This window comes from Podarcis gaigeae (assembly GCF_964106915.1).
Source record: "Podarcis gaigeae genome assembly, chromosome: 4".
Lineage (NCBI taxonomy): Eukaryota > Metazoa > Chordata > Lepidosauria > Squamata > Lacertidae > Podarcis > Podarcis gaigeae.
Window position 1 is genome coordinate 47,601 of NC_139677.1, and position 21,857 is coordinate 69,457.

Genomic DNA, 21,857 nt, shown 5'->3' on the forward strand with positions numbered 1-21,857 from the left:
CATTAGAAAGCAGATGAAAAAGTTTGGATTGTTCTTTCCATGTTCTTTCCACCCACAAATAGCAAAGCGAAGTGTAATGAGCCTAAACCTCCCCAAACAGCTTGTTTTGCGTTCCAGCTACATAGAAAGAAGAATTTTGGATTTCGCTTTTGAAATCGTGTTCCGTGGTGTTAATGCTCATTAACCCAGAAATCGCAAAGTATGTGTAATGAGTCCCAAATAACACAAAACGGTCTTTTCGCTTCCATATGCGTAGAAAGAAGAGGAATAAGCTTTGATAGGGCTTATTTCAATTCGCATGGTGTTTTATGGGTGTGCACCAGAATCACCTCCAACCAAAGCAAAAAGGTGTTTTGGGTTCCATCCACTTAAAAAGAAAGAAGATAAAGCTCTGATTGGTTTTGTTGCAAATTGGTGTTTTTGGGGTTAGAATGCACATTCACCCAAAAATCTCAAATGTTTCTTAACAGCCGTAATCAAGCATAGGCGTTTTGGTTCCATGTCATTAGAAAGCAGATGAAAAAGTTTGGATTGTTCTTTCCATGTTCTTTCCACCCACAAATAGCAAAGCGAAGTGTAATGAGCCTAAACCTCCCCAAACAGCTTGTTTTGCGTTCCAGCTACATAGAAAGATGAATTTTGGATTTCGCTTATTTCAAATCGTGTTCCGTGGTGTTAATGCTCATTAACCCAGAAATCGCAAAGTATGTGTAATGAGTCCCAAATAACACAAAACGGTCTTTTCGCTTCCATATGCGTTGAAAGAAGACGAATAAGCTTTGATAGGGCTTATTTCAATTCGCATGGTGTTTCATGGGTGTGCACCAGAATCACCTCCAACCAAAGCAAAAAAGGTGTTTTGGGTTCCATCCACTTAAAAAGAAAGAAGATAAAGCTCTGATTGGTTTTGTTGCAAATTGGTGTTTTTGGGGTTAGAATGCACAGTCACCCAAAAATCTCAAATGTTTCCTAAAAGCCGTAATCAAGCATAGGCGTTTTGGTTCCATGTCATTAGGAAGCAGATGAAAAAGTTTGGATTGTTCTTTCCATGTTCTTTCCACCCACAAATAGCAAAGCGAAGTGTAATGAGCCTAAAGCTCCCCAAACAGCTTGTTTTGCGTTCCAGCTACATAGAAAGATGAATTTTGGATTTCGCTTATTTCAAATCGTGTTCCGTGATGTTAATGCTCATTAACCCAGAAATCGCAAAGTATGTGTAATGAGTCCCAAATAACACAAAACGGTCTTTTCGCTTCCATATGCGTAGAAAGAAGACGAATAAGCTTTGATAGGACTTATTTCAATTCGCATGGTGTTTTATGGGTGTGCACCAGAATCACCTCCAACCAAAGCAAAAAAGGTGTTTTGGGTTCCATCCACTTAAAAAGAAAGAAGATAAAGCTCTGATTGGTTTTGTTGCAAATTGGTGTTTTTGGGGTTAGAATGCACATTCACCCAAAAATCTCAAATGTTTCTTAACAGCCGTAATGAAGCATAGGCGTTTTGGTTCCATGTCATTAGAAAGCAGATGAAAAAGTTTGGATTGTTCTTTCCATGTTCTTTCCACCCACAAATAGCAAAGCGAAGTGTAATGAGCCTAAACCTCCCCAAACAGCTTGTTTTGCGTTCCAGCTACATAGAAAGAAGAATTTTGGATTTCGCTTTTGAAATCGTGTTCCGTGGTGTTAATGCTCATTAACCCAGAAATCGCAAAGTATGTGTAATGAGTCCCAAATAACACAAAACGGTCTTTTCGCTTCCATATGCGTAGAAAGAAGAGGAATAAGCTTTGATAGGGCTTATTTCAATTCGCATGGTGTTTTATGGGTGTGCACCAGAATCACCTCCAACCAAAGCAAAAAGGTGTTTTGGGTTCCATCCACTTAAAAAGAAAGAAGATAAAGCTCTGATTGGTTTTGTTGCAAACTGGTGTTTCTGGGGTTAGAATGCACATTCACCCAAAAATCTCAGTGAAATGTTTCTAACAGCCCTAATCAAGCATAGGTGTTTTGGTTCCATGTCAATAGAAAGCGGACGAAATAGGTTGGATTGTTCTTTCCATGTTCTTTACACCCACAAATAGCAAAGCGAAGTGTAATGAGCCTAAACCTCCCCAAAGAGGTTGTTTTGCGTTCCAGCTACATAGAAAGAAGAATTTTGGATTTCGCTTTTGAAATCGTGTTCCGTGGTGTTAATGCTCATTAACCCAGAAATCGCAAAGTATGTGTAATGAGTCCCAAATAACACAAAACGGTCTTTTCGCTTCCATATGCGTAGAAAGAAGAGGAATAAGCTTTGATAGGGCTTATTTCAATTCGCATGGTGTTTTATGGGTGTGCACCAGAATCACCTCCAACCAAAGCAAAAAGGTGTTTTGGGTTCCATCCACTTAAAAAGAAAGAAGATAAAGCTCTGATTGGTTTTGTTGCAAACTGGTGTTTCTGGGGTTAGAATGCACATTCACCCAAAAATCTCAGTGAAATGTTTCTAACAGCCCTAATCAAGCATAGGTGTTTTGGTTCCATGTCAATAGAAAGCGGACGAAATAGGTTGGATTGTTCTTTCCATGTTCTTTACACCCACAAATAGCAAAGCGAAGTGTAATGAGCCTAAACCTCCCCAAAGAGGTTGTTTTGCGTTCCAGCTACATAGAAAGAAGAATTTTGGATTTCGCTTTTGAAATCGTGTTCCGTGGTGTTAATGCTCATTAACCCAGAAATCGCAAAATATGTGTAATGAGTCCCAAATAACACAAAACGGTCTTTTCGCTTCCATATGCGTAGAAAGAAGAGGAATAAGCTTTGATAGGGCTTATTTCAATTCGCATGGTGTTTTATGGGTGTGCACCAGAATCACCTCCAACCAAAGCAAAAAGGTGTTTTGGGTTCCATCCACTTAAAAAGAAAGAAGATAAAGCTCTGATTGGTTTTGTTGCAAATTGGTGTTTTTGGGGTTAGAATGCACATTCACCCAAAAATCTCAGAGTGAAATGTTTCTTAACAGCCGTAATCAAGCATAGGCGTTTTGGTTCCATGTCATTAGAAAGCAGATGAAAAAGTTTGGATTGTTCTTTCCATGTTCTTTCCACCCACAAATAGCAAAGCGAAGTGTAATGAGCCTAAACCTCCCCAAACAGCTTGTTTTGCGTTCCAGCTACATAGAAAGATGAATTTTGGATTTCGCTTATTTCAAATCGTGTTCCGTGGTGTTAATGCTCATTAACCCAGAAATCGCAAAGTATGTGTAATGAGTCCCAAATAACACAAAACGGTCTTTTCGCTTCCATATGCGTTGAAAGAAGACGAATAAGCTTTGATAGGGCTTATTTCAATTCGCATGGTGTTTCATGGGTGTGCACCAGAATCACCTCCAACCAAAGCAAAAAGGTGTTTTGGGTTCCATCCACTTAAAAAGAAAGAAGATAAAGCTCTGATTGGTTTTGTTGCAAATTGGTGTTTTTGGGGTTAGAATGCACAGTCACCCAAAAATCTCAAATGTTTCCTAAAAGCCGTAATCAAGCATAGGCGTTTTGGTTCCATGTCATTAGGAAGCAGATGAAAAAGTTTGGATTGTTCTTTCCATGTTCTTTCCATCCACAAATAGCAAAGCGAAGTGTAATGAGCCTAAAGCTCCCCAAACAGCTTGTTTTGCGTTCCAGCTACATAGAAAGATGAATTTTGGATTTCGCTTATTTCAAATCGTGTTCCGTGGTGTTAATGCTCATTAACCCAGAAATCGCAAAGTATGTGTAATGAGTCCCAAATAACACAAAACGGTCTTTTCGCTTCCATATGCGTAGAAAGAAGACGAATAAGCTTTGATAGGACTTATTTCAATTCGCATGGTGTTTTATGGGTGTGCACCAGAATCACCTCCAACCAAAGCAAAAAAGGTGTTTTGGGTTCCATCCACTTAAAAAGAAAGAAGATAAAGCTCTGATTGGTTTTGTTGCAAATTGGTGTTTTTGGGGTTAGAATGCACATTCACCCAAAAATCTCAAATGTTTCTTAACAGCCGTAATCAAGCATAGGCGTTTTGGTTCCATGTCATTAGAAAGCAGATGAAAAAGTTTGGATTGTTCTTTCCATGTTCTTTCCACCCACAAATAGCAAAGCGAAGTGTAATGAGCCTAAACCTCCCCAAAGAGGTTGTTTTGCGTTCCAGCTACAAAGAAAGAAGAATTTTGGATTTCGCTTTTGAAATCGTGTTCCGTGGTGTTAATGCTCATTAACCCAGAAATCGCAAAGTATGTGTAATGAGTCCCAAGTAACACAAAACGGTCTTTTCGCTTCCATATGCGTAGAAAGAAGAGGAATAAGCTTTGATAGGGCTTATTTCAATTCGCATGGTGTTTTATGGGTGTGCACCAGAATCACCTCCAACCAAAGCAAAAAGGTGTTTTGGGTTCCATCCACTTAAAAAGAAAGAAGATAAAGCTCTGATTGGTTTGTTGCAAATTGGTGTTTTTGGGGTTAGAATGCACATTCACCCAAAAATCTCAGAGTGAAATGTTTCTTAACAGCCGTAATCAAGCATAGGCGTTTTGGTTCCATGTCATTAGAAAGCAGACGAAATAGGTTGGATTGTTCTTTCCATGTTCTTTACACCCACAAATAGCAAAGCGAAGTGTAATGAGCCTAAACCTCCCCAAAGAGGTTGTTTTGCGTTCCAGCTACATAGAAAGAAGAATTTTGGATTTCGCTTTTGAAATCGTGTTCCGTGGTGTTAATGCTCATTAACCCAGAAATCGCAAAGTATGTGTAATGAGTCCCAAATAACACAAAACGGTCTTTTCGCTTCCATATGCGTAGAAAGAAGACGAATAAGCTTTGATAGGGCTTATTTCAATTCGCATGGTGTTTCATGGGTGTGCACCAGAATCACCTCCAACCAAAGCAAAAAGGTCTTTTGGGTTCCATCCACTTAAAAAGAAAGAAGATAAAGCTCTGATTGGTTTTGTTGCAAATTGGTGTTTTTGGGGTTAGAATGCACATTCACCCAAAAATCTCAGAGTGAGATGTTTCTTAACAGCCGTAATCAAGCATAGGCGTTTTGGTTCCATGTCATTAGAAAGCAGATGAAAAAGTTTGGATTGTTCTTTCCATGTTCTTTCCACCCACAAATAGCAAAGCGAAGTGTAATGAGCCTAAACCTCCCCAAAGAGGTTGTTTTGCGTTCCAGCTACAAAGAAAGAAGAATTTTGGATTTCGCTTTTGAAATCGTGTTCCGTGGTGTTAATGCTCATTAACCCAGAAATCGCAAAGTATGTGTAATGAGTCCCAAGTAACACAAAACGGTCTTTTCGCTTCCATATGCGTAGAAAGAAGAGGAATAAGCTTTGATAGGGCTTATTTCAATTCGCATGGTGTTTTATGGGTGTGCACCAGAATCACCTCCAACAAAAGCAAAAAGGTGTTTTGGGTTCCATCCACTTAAAAAGAAAGAAGATAAAGCTCTGATTGGTTTGTTGCAAATTGGTGTTTTTGGGGTTAGAATGCACATTCACCCAAAAATCTCAGTGAAATGTTTCTAACAGCCCTAATAAAGCATAGGCGTTTTGGTTCCAGGTCAATAGAAAGCAGACGAAATAGGTTGGATTGTTCTTTCCATGTTCTTTACACCCACAAATAGCAAAGCGAAGTGTAATGAGCCTAAACCTCCCCAAAGAGGTTGTTTTGCGTTCCAGCTACATAGAAAGATGAATTTTGGATTTCGCTTATTTCAAATCGTGTTCCGTGGTGTTAATGCTCATTAACCCAGAAATCGCAAAGTATGTGTAATGAGTCCCAAATAACACAAAACGGTCTTTTCGCTTCCATATGCGTAGAAAGAAGACGAATAAGCTTTGATAGGACTTATTTCAATTCGCATGGTGTTTCATGGGTGTGCACCAGAATCACCTCCAACCAAAGCAAAAAGTTGTTTTGGGTTCCATCCACTTAAAAAGAAAGAAGATAAAGCTCTGATTGGTTTTGTTGCAAATTGGTGTTTTTGGGGTTAGAATGCACATTCACCCAAAAATCTCAGAGTGAGATGTTTCTTAACAGCCGTAATCAAGCATAGGCGTTTTGGTTCCATGTCATTAGAAAGCAGATGAAAAAGTTTGGATTGTTCTTTCCATGTTCTTTCCACCCACAAATAGCAAAGCGAAGTGTAATGAGCCTAAACCTCCCCAAAGAGGTTGTTTTGCGTTCCAGCTACAAAGAAACAAGAATTTTGGATTTCGCTTTTGAAATCGTGTTCCGTGGTGTTAATGCTCATTAACCCAGAAATCGCAAAGTATGTGTAATGAGTCCCAAATAACACAAAACGGTCTTTTCGCTTCCATATGCGTAGAAAGAAGACGAATAAGCTTTGATAGGACTTATTTCAATTCGCATGGTGTTTCATGGGTGTGCACCAGAATCACCTCCAACCAAAGCAAAAAGGTGTTTTGGGTTCCATCCACTTGAAAAGAAAGAAGATAAAGCTCTGATTGGTTTGTTGCAAATTGGTGTTTTTGGGGTTAGAATGCACATTCACCCAAAAATCTCAGTGAAATGTTTCTAACAGCCCTAATCAAGCATAGGTGTTTTGGTTCCATGTCAATAGAAAGCGGACGAAATAGGTTGGATTGTTCTTTCCATGTTCTTTCCACCCACAAATAGCAAAGCGAAGTGTAATGAGCCTAAACCTCCCCAAACAGCTTGTTTTGCGTTCCAGCTACATAGAAAGATGAATTTTGGATTTCGCTTATTTCAAATCGTGTTCCGTGGTGTTAATGCTCATTAACCCAGAAATCGCAAAGTATGTGTAATGAGTCCCAAATAACACAAAACGGTCTTTTCGCTTCCATATGCGTAGAAAGAAGAGGAATAAGCTTTGATAGGGCTTATTTCAATTCGCATGGTGTTTTATGGGTGTGCACCAGAATCACCTCCAACCAAAGCAAAAAGGTGTTTTGGGTTCCATCCACTTAAAAAGAAAGAAGATAAAGCTCTGATTGGTTTTGTTGCAAATTGGTGTTTTTGGGGTTAGAATGCACATTCACCCAAAAATCTCAGAGTGAGATGTTTCTTAACAGCCGTAATCAAGCATAGGCGTTTTGGTTCCATGTCATTAGAAAGCAGATGAAAAAGTTTGGATTGTTCTTTCCATGTTCTTTCCACCCACAAATAGCAAAGCGAAGTGTAATGAGCCTAAACCTCCCCAAACAGCTTGTTTTGCGTTCCAGCTACATAGAAAGATGAATTTTGGATTTCGCTTATTTCAAATCGTGTTCCGTGGTGTTAATGCTCATTAACCCAGAAATCGCAAAGTATGTGTAATGAGTCCCAAATAACACAAAACGGTCTTTTCGCTTCCATATGCGTAGAAAGAAGACGAATAAGCTTTGATAGGGCTTATTTCAATTCGCATGGTGTTTTATGGGTGTGCACCAGAATCACCTCCAACCAAAGCAAAAAGGTGTTTTGGGTTCCATCCACTTAAAAAGAAAGAAGATAAAGCTCTGATTGGTTTTGTTGCAAATTGGTGTTTTTGGGGTTAGAATGCACATTCACCCAAAAATCTCAGAGTGAGATGTTTCTTAACAGCCGTAATCAAGCATAGGCGTTTTGGTTCCATGTCATTAGAAAGCAGATGAAAAAGTTTGGATTGTTCTTTCCATGTTCTTTCCACCCACAAATAGCAAAGCGAAGTGTAATGAGCCTAAACCTCCCCAAACAGCTTGTTTTGCGTTCCAGCTACATAGAAAGATGAATTTTGGATTTCGCTTATTTCAAATCGTGTTCCGTGGTGTTAATGCTCATTAACCCAGAAATCGCAAAGTATGTGTAATGAGTCCCAAATAACACAAAACGGTCTTTTCGCTTCCATATGCGTAGAAAGAAGACGAATAAGCTTTGATAGGACTTATTTCAATTCGGATGGTGTTTCATGGGTGTGCACCAGAATCACCTCCAACCAAAGCAAAAAGGTGTTTTGGGTTCCATCCACTTAAAAAGAAAGAAGATAAAGCTCTGATTGGTTTGTTGCAAATTGGTGTTTTTGGGGTTAGAATGCACATTCACCCAAAAATCTCAGTGAAATGTTTCTAACAGCCCTAATCAAGCATAGGTGTTTTGGTTCCATGTCAATAGAAAGCGGACGAAATAGGTTGGATTGTTCTTTCCATGTTCTTTCCACCCACAAATAGCAAAGCGAAGTGTAATGAGCCTAAACCTCCCCAAACAGCTTGTTTTGCGTTCCAGCTACATAGAAAGATGAATTTTGGATTTCGCTTTTGAAATCGTGTTCCGTGGTGTTAATGCTCATTAACCCAGAAATCGCAAAGTATGTGTAATGAGTCCCAAATAACACAAAACGGTCTTTTCGCTTCCATATGCGTAGAAAGAAGACGAATAAGCTTTGATAGGGCTTATTTCAATTCGCATGGTGTTTCATGGGTGTGCACCAGAATCACCTCCAACCAAAGCAAAAAGGTGTTTTGGGTTCCATCCACTTAAAAAGAAAGAAGATAAAGCTCTGATTGGTTTGTTGCAAATTGGTGTTTTTGGGGTTAGAATGCACATTCACCCAAAAATCTCAGTGAAATGTTTCTAACAGCCCTAATCAAGCATAGGTGTTTTGGTTCCATGTCAATAGAAAGCGGACGAAATAGGTTGGATTGTTCTTTCCATGTTCTTTCCACCCACAAATAGCAAAGCGAAGTGTAATGAGCCTAAACCTCCCCAAACAGCTTGTTTTGCGTTCCAGCTACATAGAAAGATGAATTTTGGATTTCGCTTTTGAAATCGTGTTCCGTGGTGTTAATGCTCATTAACCCAGAAATCGCAAAGTATGTGTAATGAGTCCCAAATAACACAAAACGGTCTTTTCGCTTCCATATGCGTAGAAAGAAGAGGAATAAGCTTTGATAGGGCTTATTTCAATTCGCATGGTGTTTTATGGGTGTGCACCAGAATCACCTCCAACCAAAGCAAAAAGGTGTTTTGGGTTCCATCCACTTAAAAAGAAAGAAGATAAAGCTCTGATTGGTTTTGTTGCAAATTGGTGTTTTTGGGGTTAGAATGCACATTCACCCAAAAATCTCAGAGTGAGATGTTTCTTAACAGCCGTAATCAAGCATAGGCGTTTTGGTTCCATGTCATTAGAAAGCAGATGAAAAAGTTTGGATTGTTCTTTCCATGTTCTTTCCACCCACAAATAGCAAAGCGAAGTGTAATGAGCCTAAACCTCCCCAAACAGCTTGTTTTGCGTTCCAGCTACATAGAAAGATGAATTTTGGATTTCGCTTATTTCAAATCGTGTTCCGTGGTGTTAATGCTCATTAACCCAGAAATCGCAAAGTATGTGTAATGAGTCCCAAATAACACAAAACGGTCTTTTCGCTTCCATATGCGTAGAAAGAAGACGAATAAGCTTTGATAGGGCTTATTTCAATTCGCATGGTGTTTCATGGGTGTGCACCAGAATCACCTCCAACCAAAGCAAAAAGGTGTTTTGGGTTCCATCCACTTAAAAAGAAAGAAGATAAAGCTCTGATTGGTTTTGTTGCAAATTGGTGTTTTTGGGGTTAGAATGCACATTCACCCAAAAATCTCAAATGTTTCTTAACAGCCGTAATCAAGCATAGGCGTTTTGGTTCCATGTCATTAGAAAGCAGATGAAAAAGTTTGGATTGTTCTTTCCATGTTCTTTCCACCCACAAATAGCAAAGCGAAGTGTAATGAGCCTAAACCTCCCCAAACAGCTTGTTTTGCGTTCCAGCTACATAGAAAGATGAATTTTGGATTTCGCTTATTTCAAATCGTGTTCCGTGGTGTTAATGCTCATTAACCCAGAAATCGCAAAGTATGTGTAATGAGTCCCAAATAACACAAAACGGTCTTTTCGCTTCCATATGCGTAGAAAGAAGAGGAATAAGCTTTGATAGGGCTTATTTCAATTCGCATGGTGTTTTATGGGTGTGCACCAGAATCACCTCCAACCAAAGCAAAAAGGTGTTTTGGGTTCCATCCACTTAAAAAGAAAGAAGATAAAGCTCTGATTGGTTTTGTTGCAAACTGGTGTTTTTGGGGTTAGAATGCACATTCACTCAAAAATCTCAGAGTGAAATGTTACTTAACAGCCCTAATCAAGCATAGGTGTTTTGGTTCCATGTCAATAGAAAGCGGACGAAATAGGTTGGATTGTTCTTTCCATGTTCTTTACACCCACAAATAGCAAAGCGAAGTGTAATGAGCCTAAACCTCCCCAAACAGCTTGTTTTGCGTTCCAGCTACAAAGAAAGAAGAATTTTGGATTTCGCTTTTGAAATCGTGTTCCGTGGTGTTAATGCTCATTAACCCAGAAATCGCAAAGTATGTGTAATGAGTCCCAAGTAACACAAAACGGTCTTTTCGCTTCCATATGCGTAGAAAGAAGAGGAATAAGCTTTGATAGGGCTTATTTCAATTCGCATGGTGTTTTATGGGTGTGCACCAGAATCACCTCCAACCAAAGCAAAAAGGTGTTTTGGGTTCCATCCACTTAAAAAGAAAGAAGATAAAGCTCTGATTGGTTTTGTTGCAAACTGGTGTTTTTGGGGTTAGAATGCACATTCACTCAAAAATCTCAGAGTGAAATGTTACTTAACAGCCCTAATCAAGCATAGGTGTTTTGGTTCCATGTCAATAGAAAGCGGACGAAATAGGTTGGATTGTTCTTTCCATGTTCTTTACACCCACAAATAGCAAAGCGAAGTGTAATGAGCCTAAACCTCCCCAAAGAGGTTGTTTTGCGTTCCAGCTACAAAGAAACAAGAATTTTGGATTTCGCTTTTGAAATCGTGTTCCGTGGTGTTAATGCTCATTAACCCAGAAATCGCAAAGTATGTGTAATGAGTCCCAAATAACACAAAACGGTCTTTTCGCTTCCATATGCGTAGAAAGAAGACGAATAAGCTTTGATAGGACTTATTTCAATTCGCATGGTGTTTCATGGGTGTGCACCAGAATCACCTCCAACCAAAGCAAAAAGGTGTTTTGGGTTCCATCCACTTAAAAAGAAAGAAGATAAAGCTCTGATTGGTTTTGTTGCAAATTGGTGTTTTTGGGGTTAGAATGCACATTCACCCAAAAATCTCAGAGTGAGATGTTTCTTAACAGCCGTAATCAAGCATAGGCGTTTTGGTTCCATGTCATTAGAAAGCAGATGAAAAAGTTTGGATTGTTCTTTCCATGTTCTTTCCACCCACAAATAGCAAAGCGAAGTGTAATGAGCCTAAACCTCCCCAAAGAGGTTGTTTTGCGTTCCAGCTACAAAGAAACAAGAATTTTGGATTTCGCTTTTGAAATCGTGTTCCGTGGTGTTAATGCTCATTAACCCAGAAATCGCAAAGTATGTGTAATGAGTCCCAAATAACACAAAACGGTCTTTTCGCTTCCATATGCGTAGAAAGAAGACGAATAAGCTTTGATAGGACTTATTTCAATTCGCATGGTGTTTCATGGGTGTGCACCAGAATCACCTCCAACCAAAGCAAAAAGGTGTTTTGGGTTCCATCCACTTGAAAAGAAAGAAGATAAAGCTCTGATTGGTTTGTTGCAAATTGGTGTTTTTGGGGTTAGAATGCACATTCACCCAAAAATCTCAGTGAAATGTTTCTAACAGCCCTAATCAAGCATAGGTGTTTTGGTTCCATGTCAATAGAAAGCGGACGAAATAGGTTGGATTGTTCTTTCCATGTTCTTTACACCCACAAATAGCAAAGCGAAGTGTAATGAGCCTAAACCTCCCCAAACAGCTTGTTTTGCGTTCCAGCTACATAGAAAGATGAATTTTGGATTTCGCTTATTTCAAATCGTGTTCCGTGGTGTTAATGCTCATTAACCCAGAAATCGCAAAGTATGTGTAATGAGTCCCAAATAACACAAAACGGTCTTTTCGCTTCCATATGCGTAGAAAGAAGAGGAATAAGCTTTGATAGGGCTTATTTCAATTCGCATGGTGTTTTATGGGTGTGCACCAGAATCACCTCCAACCAAAGCAAAAAGGTGTTTTGGGTTCCATCCACTTAAAAAGAAAGAAGATAAAGCTCTGATTGGTTTTGTTGCAAACTGGTGTTTTTGGGGTTAGAATGCACATTCACTCAAAAATCTCAGAGTGAAATGTTACTTAACAGCCCTAATCAAGCATAGGTGTTTTGGTTCCATGTCAATAGAAAGCGGACGAAATAGGTTGGATTGTTCTTTCCATGTTCTTTACACCCACAAATAGCAAAGCGAAGTGTAATGAGCCTAAACCTCCCCAAAGAGGTTGTTTTGCGTTCCAGCTACAAAGAAACAAGAATTTTGGATTTCGCTTTTGAAATCGTGTTCCGTGGTGTTAATGCTCATTAACCCAGAAATCGCAAAGTATGTGTAATGAGTCCCAAATAACACAAAACGGTCTTTTCGCTTCCATATGCGTAGAAAGAAGACGAATAAGCTTTGATAGGACTTATTTCAATTCGCATGGTGTTTCATGGGTGTGCACCAGAATCACCTCCAACCAAAGCAAAAAGGTGTTTTCGGTTCCATCCACTTAAAAAGAAAGAAGATAAAGCTCTGATTGGTTTTGTTGCAAATTGGTGTTTTTGGGGTTAGAATGCACATTCACCCAAAAATCTCAGAGTGAGATGTTTCTTAACAGCCGTAATCAAGCATAGGCGTTTTGGTTCCATGTCATTAGAAAGCAGATGAAAAAGTTTGGATTGTTCTTTCCATGTTCTTTCCACCCACAAATAGCAAAGCGAAGTGTAATGAGCCTAAACCTCCCCAAACAGCTTGTTTTGCGTTCCAGCTACATAGAAAGATGAATTTTGGATTTCGCTTATTTCAAATCGTGTTCCGTGGTGTTAATGCTCATTAACCCAGAAATCGCAAAGTATGTGTAATGAGTCCCAAATAACACAAAACGGTCTTTTCGCTTCCATATGCGTAGAAAGAAGACGAATAAGCTTTGATAGGACTTATTTCAATTCGCATGGTGTTTCATGGGTGTGCACCAGAATCACCTCCAACCAAAGCAAAAAGGTGTTTTGGGTTCCATCCACTTAAAAAGAAAGAAGATAAAGCTCTGATTGGTTTGTTGCAAATTGGTGTTTTTGGGGTTAGAATGCACATTCACCCAAAAATCTCAGTGAAATGTTTCTAACAGCCCTAATCAAGCATAGGTGTTTTGGTTCCATGTCAATAGAAAGCGGACGAAATAGGTTGGATTGTTCTTTCCATGTTCTTTCCACCCACAAATAGCAAAGCGAAGTGTAATGAGCCTAAACCTCCCCAAACAGCTTGTTTTGCGTTCCAGCTACATAGAAAGATGAATTTTGGATTTCGCTTATTTCAAATCGTGTTCCGTGGTGTTAATGCTCATTAACCCAGAAATCGCAAAGTATGTGTAATGAGTCCCAAATAACACAAAACGGTCTTTTCGCTTCCATATGCGTAGAAAGAAGAGGAATAAGCTTTGATAGGGCTTATTTCAATTCGCATGGTGTTTTATGGGTGTGCACCAGAATCACCTCCAACCAAAGCAAAAAGGTGTTTTGGGTTCCATCCACTTAAAAAGAAAGAAGATAAAGCTCTGATTGGTTTTGTTGCAAATTGGTGTTTTTGGGGTTAGAATGCACATTCACCCAAAAATCTCAGAGTGAGATGTTTCTTAACAGCCGTAATCAAGCATAGGCGTTTTGGTTCCATGTCATTAGAAAGCAGATGAAAAAGTTTGGATTGTTCTTTCCATGTTCTTTCCACCCACAAATAGCAAAGCGAAGTGTAATGAGCCTAAACCTCCCCAAACAGCTTGTTTTGCGTTCCAGCTACATAGAAAGATGAATTTTGGATTTCGCTTATTTCAAATCGTGTTCCGTGGTGTTAATGCTCATTAACCCAGAAATCGCAAAGTATGTGTAATGAGTCCCAAATAACACAAAACGGTCTTTTCGCTTCCATATGCGTAGAAAGAAGACGAATAAGCTTTGATAGGGCTTATTTCAATTCGCATGGTGTTTCATGGGTGTGCACCAGAATCACCTCCAACCAAAGCAAAAAGGTGTTTTGGGTTCCATCCACTTAAAAAGAAAGAAGATAAATCTCTGATTGGTTTTGTTGCAAATTGGTGTTTTTGGGGTTAGAATGCACATTCACCCAAAAATCTCAAATGTTTCTTAACAGCCGTAATCAAGCATAGGCGTTTTGGTTCCATGTCATTAGAAAGCAGATGAAAAAGTTTGGATTGTTCTTTCCATGTTCTTTCCACCCACAAATAGCAAAGCGAAGTGTAATGAGCCTAAACCTCCCCAAACAGCTTGTTTTGCGTTCCAGCTACATAGAAAGATGAATTTTGGATTTCGCTTATTTCAAATCGTGTTCCGTGGTGTTAATGCTCATTAACCCAGAAATCGCAAAGTATGTGTAATGAGTCCCAAATAACACAAAACGGTCTTTTCGCTTCCATATGCGTAGAAAGAAGAGGAATAAGCTTTGATAGGGCTTATTTCAATTCGCATGGTGTTTTATGGGTGTGCACCAGAATCACCTCCAACCAAAGCAAAAAGGTGTTTTGGGTTCCATCCACTTAAAAAGAAAGAAGATAAAGCTCTGATTGGTTTTGTTGCAAATTGGTGTTTTTGGGGTTAGAATGCACATTCACCCAAAAATCTCAGAGTGAGATGTTTCTTAACAGCCGTAATCAAGCATAGGCGTTTTGGTTCCATGTCATTAGAAAGCAGATGAAAAAGTTTGGATTGTTCTTTCCATGTTCTTTCCACCCACAAATAGCAAAGCGAAGTGTAATGAGCCTAAACCTCCCCAAACAGCTTGTTTTGCGTTCCAGCTACATAGAAAGATGAATTTTGGATTTCGCTTATTTCAAATCGTGTTCCGTGGTGTTAATGCTCATTAACCCAGAAATCGCAAAGTATGTGTAATGAGTCCCAAATAACACAAAACGGTCTTTTCGCTTCCATATGCGTAGAAAGAAGACGAATAAGCTTTGATAGGGCTTATTTCAATTCGCATGGTGTTTCATGGGTGTGCACCAGAATCACCTCCAACCAAAGCAAAAAGGTGTTTTGGGTTCCATCCACTTAAAAAGAAAGAAGATAAAGCTCTGATTGGTTTTGTTGCAAATTGGTGTTTTTGGGGTTAGAATGCACATTCACCCAAAAATCTCAAATGTTTCTTAACAGCCGTAATCAAGCATAGGCGTTTTGGTTCCATGTCATTAGAAAGCAGATGAAAAAGTTTGGATTGTTCTTTCCATGTTCTTTCCACCCACAAATAGCAAAGCGAAGTGTAATGAGCCTAAACCTCCCCAAACAGCTTGTTTTGCGTTCCAGCTACATAGAAAGATGAATTTTGGATTTCGCTTATTTCAAATCGTGTTCCGTGGTGTTAATGCTCATTAACCCAGAAATCGCAAAGTATGTGTAATGAGTCCCAAATAACACAAAACGGTCTTTTCGCTTCCATATGCGTAGAAAGAAGAGGAATAAGCTTTGATAGGGCTTATTTCAATTCGCATGGTGTTTTATGGGTGTGCACCAGAATCACCTCCAACCAAAGCAAAAAGGTGTTTTGGGTTCCATCCACTTAAAAAGAAAGAAGATAAAGCTCTGATTGGTTTTGTTGCAAATTGGTGTTTTTGGGGTTAGAATGCACATTCACCCAAAAATCTCAGAGTGAGATGCTTCTTAACAGCCGTAATCAAGCATAGGCGTTTTGGTTCCATGTCATTAGAAAGCAGATGAAAAAGTTTGGATTGTTCTTTCCATGTTCTTTCCACCCACAAATAGCAAAGCGAAGTGTAATGAGCCTAAACCTCCCCAAACAGCTTGTTTTGCGTTCCAGCTACATAGAAAGATGAATTTTGGATTTCGCTTATTTCAAATCGTGTTCCGTGGTGTTAATGCTCATTAACCCAGAAATCGCAAAGTATGTGTAATGAGTCCCAAATAACACAAAACGGTCTTTTCGCTTCCATATGCGTAGAAAGAAGACGAATAAGCTTTGATAGGGCTTATTTCAATTCGCATGGTGTTTCATGGGTGTGCACCAGAATCACCTCCAACCAAAGCAAAAAGGTGTTTTGGGTTCCATCCACTTAAAAAGAAAGAAGATAAAGCTCTGATTGGTTTTGTTGCAAATTGGTGTTTTTGGGGTTAGAATGCACATTCACCCAAAAATCTCAAATGTTTCTTAACAGCCGTAATCAAGCATAGGCGTTTTGGTTCCATGTCATTAGAAAGCAGATGAAAAAGTTTGGATTGTTCTTTCCATGTTCTTTCCACCCACAAATAGCAAAGCGAAGTGTAATGAGCCTAAACCTCCCCAAACAGCTTGTTTTGCGTTCCAGCTACATAGAAAGATGAATTTTGGATTTCGCTTATTTCAAATCGTGTTCCGTGGTGTTAATGCTCATTAACCCAGAAATCGCAAAGTATGTGTAATGAGTCCCAAATAACACAAAACGGTCTTTTCGCTTCTGTCAGGACTGCCGCTAGGTCCCAGCTCACAGAGGACCAACGCCCAGTGGATATTATATACAAAAGTCTTTATTGAAGTTTAGTTTCCATTTCCAAGCTCTGGGCGCGCAGGCCCACGTCTTAACGCTAGACCGGCTAAGTCCCCTCTGACTCACTGCTCCACCCACACCAGTTTAAGATTCTAGCCCGGCTCCACCTCTTGCGCTGCTCTTTCCTGCGTTGGGTCCTTCTGCCCTCTGGGGTTCCCTCCTTCCTGGACTCCTCTGACGCGGAGCCTCCTGAGTCTTGCCCCTCCCTCCGGCGGGCTTTAGGACCTGGCTCCCTTCCCGGGCTCCCCGCTGTGCCGCGCTCCTGTACATTTGAACTTGGCGCGCGCGCCCAGCCGGTGACTTTCCTTCTGACCGTTTCCCCGCTTCCTGATGTGGGTGTTGCCAAACCTGACTCCTCTCCTCCCTCTGGTGGTGAGGACACTGGTCCCGACTCCTGGGACTCCCCCTCCCCACTGCGCTCTGGTGGAGACGCTGGCCCTGATCTCCAGCTGCTGTTCAGAGACTCCCCGCTGGCCCCTCCCTCTTGAGGTTTCTCCCTTGGAATCTCCCTTGCTCTGGCCACCGGCGCTCCCTTCTGTGAGTCCTCCGATTCGCTAGAGAGGCTTGTGGAATAACTCTGGCCACTGTCACTGCCTGCGCCCCCCTCGTACTCCTCCTCCTCACTCTCCATTTGCTCCCCCTCCTGTGTCTCTCCTTCTGAACCCCTGACATCCATCCCCCCCTCAAAGCCCCCCCTTCCCCCCTCCCCCTCTTCCGGTGCGGGTTCCGGGTGCTCCATTGTTGTAGGGGTGAGTCCAGGATACAGCTCGTCCCCTGAGGCTTGCAACCATCGAGATAAGTCCGGGAAGTCCCCCATGGGCTCGTCGACGACGACCTCCTCCGCTTCCATCTCCTGCGCGGTGTGCTCGAAATCTGCGCTCGACCCCAAATCACCCAAGAGCCCTCCTCCCCCTGTTGTTTGATGGGGGTCCACCTCCCAGGGCCCCTTCGGCATGTCTCTGCGCCAGCCCACCTCGGGTTGGTCCTCCCACCAATAAGATCCCCCCGTGCCAAAACCTGAAAGTGATCCCTCCGGAGAGCTGCCTCCCGGAGCCGAGTCCTCAGCTGACGAGAAACCCCGGAAAGTGCTGGCCGAGAGTGTGGGTGTGAACAAACAATCCTCGAAAAAGCCCGCCGGCATAGGCTTGTGCGGGAAAAGTGTGTGGAATTCTTCCTTGAGCAACTGCTCTTCCACTGCGTAATCCGGCACCCACCTGTTGGCGCTGGCCGGGGTGTCCTCCGTGGCGAGAAGATATTCAATCCCGTCCTCCCCCCACCTTGAGTCTAAAATCTCAGTGGCTTCATTAAGTGGCTCCCCTTTCGGCGACCCCCCTTTTTTGGGCGCTTCTCTGAGCGGGTCTGGCGCCTTCCCCGGTGCTTGAAACCTGTGGGGCTTCCTGTAGGGCGTGAGCACTGATCTATGAAAGACCGGGTGCATTCTGGAACCCTCCGGGAGTGTCAACCGGAAGGCCACTGGGTTGATCTGCGCCTCTACTTGGTAAGGCCCTAGCTGCTTGTGCCCTAGTTTCTTCTTGGCTAACGATCTGGCTGGAACTGCTTGTGCTGCCAACCAGACCCAGTCTCCCACCTGGATGTCCTCCCCAACCCTCCTGTGTCGATCTGCCTGCACTTTGTAAGCCTGTTTTGCCAACTCTAACTGCCTCCTGAGCTGCTCGTGGATCTCCTGCAACTCCGCTGCCACTTCCTCTGCTCCCTGTGGCTCCCCCTCCCGCACTGTGTCCAGACCCGGGAAGGTTCTGGGATGCCTCCCGTAGTTGGCAAAAAATGGGGTCACCCCCGTGGACCCGTGCTTCGTGTTGTTGTAGGCAAACTCGGCCAACGGTAGATAGTCCACCCAGGTCGATGGCTGCTGGTTCGCGTAGCATCTCAGGTACTGCTGCATGATGGCGTTGACCCTTTCCGCCTGCCCGTTAGTTTGCGGGTGTCTCGCCGACGCCAGGCTGACCTTGACGTTCAGGAATCCCATCAGCTTTTGCCAGAAGTTGGAGATGAACTGGCGCCCCCGGTCGGACAAAATAGACCGTGGTAGGCCGTGCACCTTGAACACGTGGTCTATGAACATCTTAGCGGTCTGCTCGGCCGTGGCCACCTTCGCGCACGGAATGAAGTGGGCCATCTTGGTGAACAGGTCCACTACCACGAGCACTGCCGTCTTGCCCCTTGAGCTGGGTAGATCTGTGACAAAGTCCAGGGCTACCCTCTCCCACGGTACGAACGGTGTCTGTAGCGGTTCCAACAGGCCCGCCGGCGGCTGGTGCACAGGCTTAGCCCTTTGGCAGGTGTCGCACCTATTGACATAGTCCGCGACATCCCCCCGCATCTTAGGCCACCAAAAGTCTCTGGCTACTAAGTCCACCGTCTTCTCCTTGCCGAAGTGCCCCGCGCTGGGCGCGTCGTGCAGCTGTTGCAGGACCTTCGCGCGGAGGCTGTCTCCTGGTACGTAGAGGACTCCCTTGCGTAGGAGCAGGCCGTCTCGCACTTGGAATTCGTCGCCCCTCGCCTTGCCACTGCACACCTCCTCCATCTTGGCTCGGGCGAACGAGTCCGTTTGCAGCGCGCGGCGCACCGCGTCCAGGTCCACCGTGGCTGACGCGCATGCCCACGCCTGTGGTGTGAAAATGTGCTTGGCCGCCGCCGGTGCCTCTGCCTCCAGATACTGCGGTTTTCTGGACAGCGCGTCCGCCAAGACGTTGCTGTTTCCTGGGATGTACTCAATTCTGAAGTCGAAATCTGCAAAGAACTCCGCCCAGCGGATGTGTCGCTGGTTCAGGAACCTCGCCGTGCGCCAGTACTCCAAGTTCTTATGGTCTGTGCGGACCTGCACCGTGTGCTTGGCTCCGACGAGGAAGTGCCGCCACGCCTTGAAGGCTGCATGTATGGCCAGCAACTCCCTGTCCCAAATGGTGTAGTTCTGCTCCGCTTTGCTGAGTTTTCTGGAGTAGAAAGCGCACGGCCTCCAGTCCCCCTGGTGGTCTTGCTGCAACAGAACGGCTCCCACGGCCCTGTCTGAGGCGTCCGTCTCCACTCTCATGGGCCTGCTGGGATTTACGTGCAGTAGGTTCTCTTCGGAAGCGAAGAGCTGCTTGAGCTTCTGAAAGGACTGCTCTGCCTGCTCCGTCCAGATGAACCTCTTCTTCTTGGAACTGAGGGTGTCGGTGATGGCCGCTGTCTGCATGGCGAAACCCTTGATGAACTTGCGATAAAAGTTGGCAAAACCGACAAACCTCTGTACTTCCTTCCTATTGCGTGGGCTCTTCCAATCCAGTACTGCACGTACCTTGGCACCGTCCATAGCCAGTCCCTTGTCGGACAGTTTGTAGCCCAAGAAATCCACCTCCGTCTTGTCGAACTGGCACTTCTCCAGCTTGGCGTACAGCCTGTGCTCCCGCAGCCTCTGCAGAACTTCCCTAACATCTCTCTCGTGAGCCTCCGGCGATTCCGAGAAGATTAGGATGTCATCCAGGAAGCAGACGCACTTCTTGTAGAGGAGACCCGCCAAGACATGATGCATGAAGGCTTGAAAGCAGTGGGAACCATTTTTTAATCCAAAAGGCATAACTCTGTATTCATAAGTGCCCAGCGGCGTAAACATGGTTGTTTTCCACTCGTCGCCTTCCCGTACGCGAATGAGATTGTACGCTCCGCGCAGATCCAACTTGGTAAAGATGCGACCCTTCCTCACCGTCGCCAGCAGGTCATCGATCTTGGGCATAGGGAATGCTGAGGGCTTGGTCTTGAGGTTCAAGAAGCGGAAATCAACGACCAGCCTCTTTTGGGGCGTGTCCCGCTTCTTTACAAAGAACACGGGACTGCCTCCTGCCGCCTTGGACTCCCGGATGAATCCCCGCTTCAGGTTGTGATCTATGAACTCCCTGAGCTCTTGCAATTCATCCTCAGACATGGAGTACAGTTTCCCCGTCGGGAGCGTCGCCCCGGGCAGGAGGTCGATCTTGCAGTCGTAGGGTCTGTGGGGTGGCAGCTTATCCGCCTCTTTCTCGCAGAAGACCTCCAAAAACTCCTTGTATTTGTTAGGCACCGCTTGCAACATGCCCAAGTTCAGCTGTGGTCCATCCTCGTGCCCCTCATCTTCCAAGTCCGCCAGGATGCAGTGTTCTGCGCAGTAAGAGGAGCCGAAGGTCAGTTGCCGCTGGTACCAAGCTAATGCCGGGCTGTGCCTATCCAGCCAACTCATTCCCAACACTATGGGCGTGTCTGACAGGCGGGTGACGTTGAAGCTGATGACCTCACGGTGGTTTCCAATGCGCATCACCATTGGCGGCGTCTGCTGTAGCACTTGCCCTCCCAGTAGCTCCCTGCCGTCCACTGTGACGACTTTCAGAGGTACCGCCGCTGGCAGAAGGGCTATGCCATGTTGCTGGAGGAACTGCATGTCTATAAAATCTGCATTGCTCCCCGAGTCGACGGTGATGGGAATTTCCACCAGTAGCCCATTGGGGAGCTGAAGGGATGCGGTGAGCTGCACTACTGGTTTGGGTGGGAGGGGGTCGGTGGGCTGTAAGATCCCTGGGGATTGCTTCACTGACTTGTCTGGCTGGTCCCCAGAGACGCCATCTCCAGCCAGACAGTGGAGTTTTCCTGCTGCGACTCCCTCTGCTGAATTGCGTCTGTTACTGTCGCTGCGGCTGCAGTATGCTTGTGAAACCGCTGGGGACACTCTTTTGCCATATGCTGAGCACTGTCGCAGATGTAGCACTTCCTGGTTCCTCTAGGAGGCTTCATCTTGACTGCTCCCGGAGTTAGGGCTCCGACTGTGGAGTGAGCCTTAGCACCACCTATCTCCATCGGCTCCTCTCCCCCTCCCAGCGGAGGCATGGATCGAGCGCGCGCCGCCTCCTTGGGGAAGGGAGGCAGTCCTCTCGCTGGCGTGCGTCCCAAATGCCCTTCCTCCCTGCCCCAAGGGCGTCCTTCCAACCGAACCCCAATGGAGAGTGCCCGTTCCACCACTTCCTTGGTGGTTTGGGGTCTTCCCCCCCTTGCGATCTCATCTTTCACAGCTCCGCTCAACCCCGCCCAGAACAGGTCTCTGACGGCAGGCGATTCTTTCTCCCAGGCTAGTACATTCACCAATCCGAAAAAACGTGCATGATATTGCCTCACAGTGGCTTTACCTTGTCTTAGTCCGTGAATCTCCCTCCTAGCGATATCCACATCAATCTCAGATAAAAAACACGCATCCATCACTTTAATGAAGGCAGCCGCATTTTGGAGGGCTGGATCCTTGTCTCTCCATAGATTGC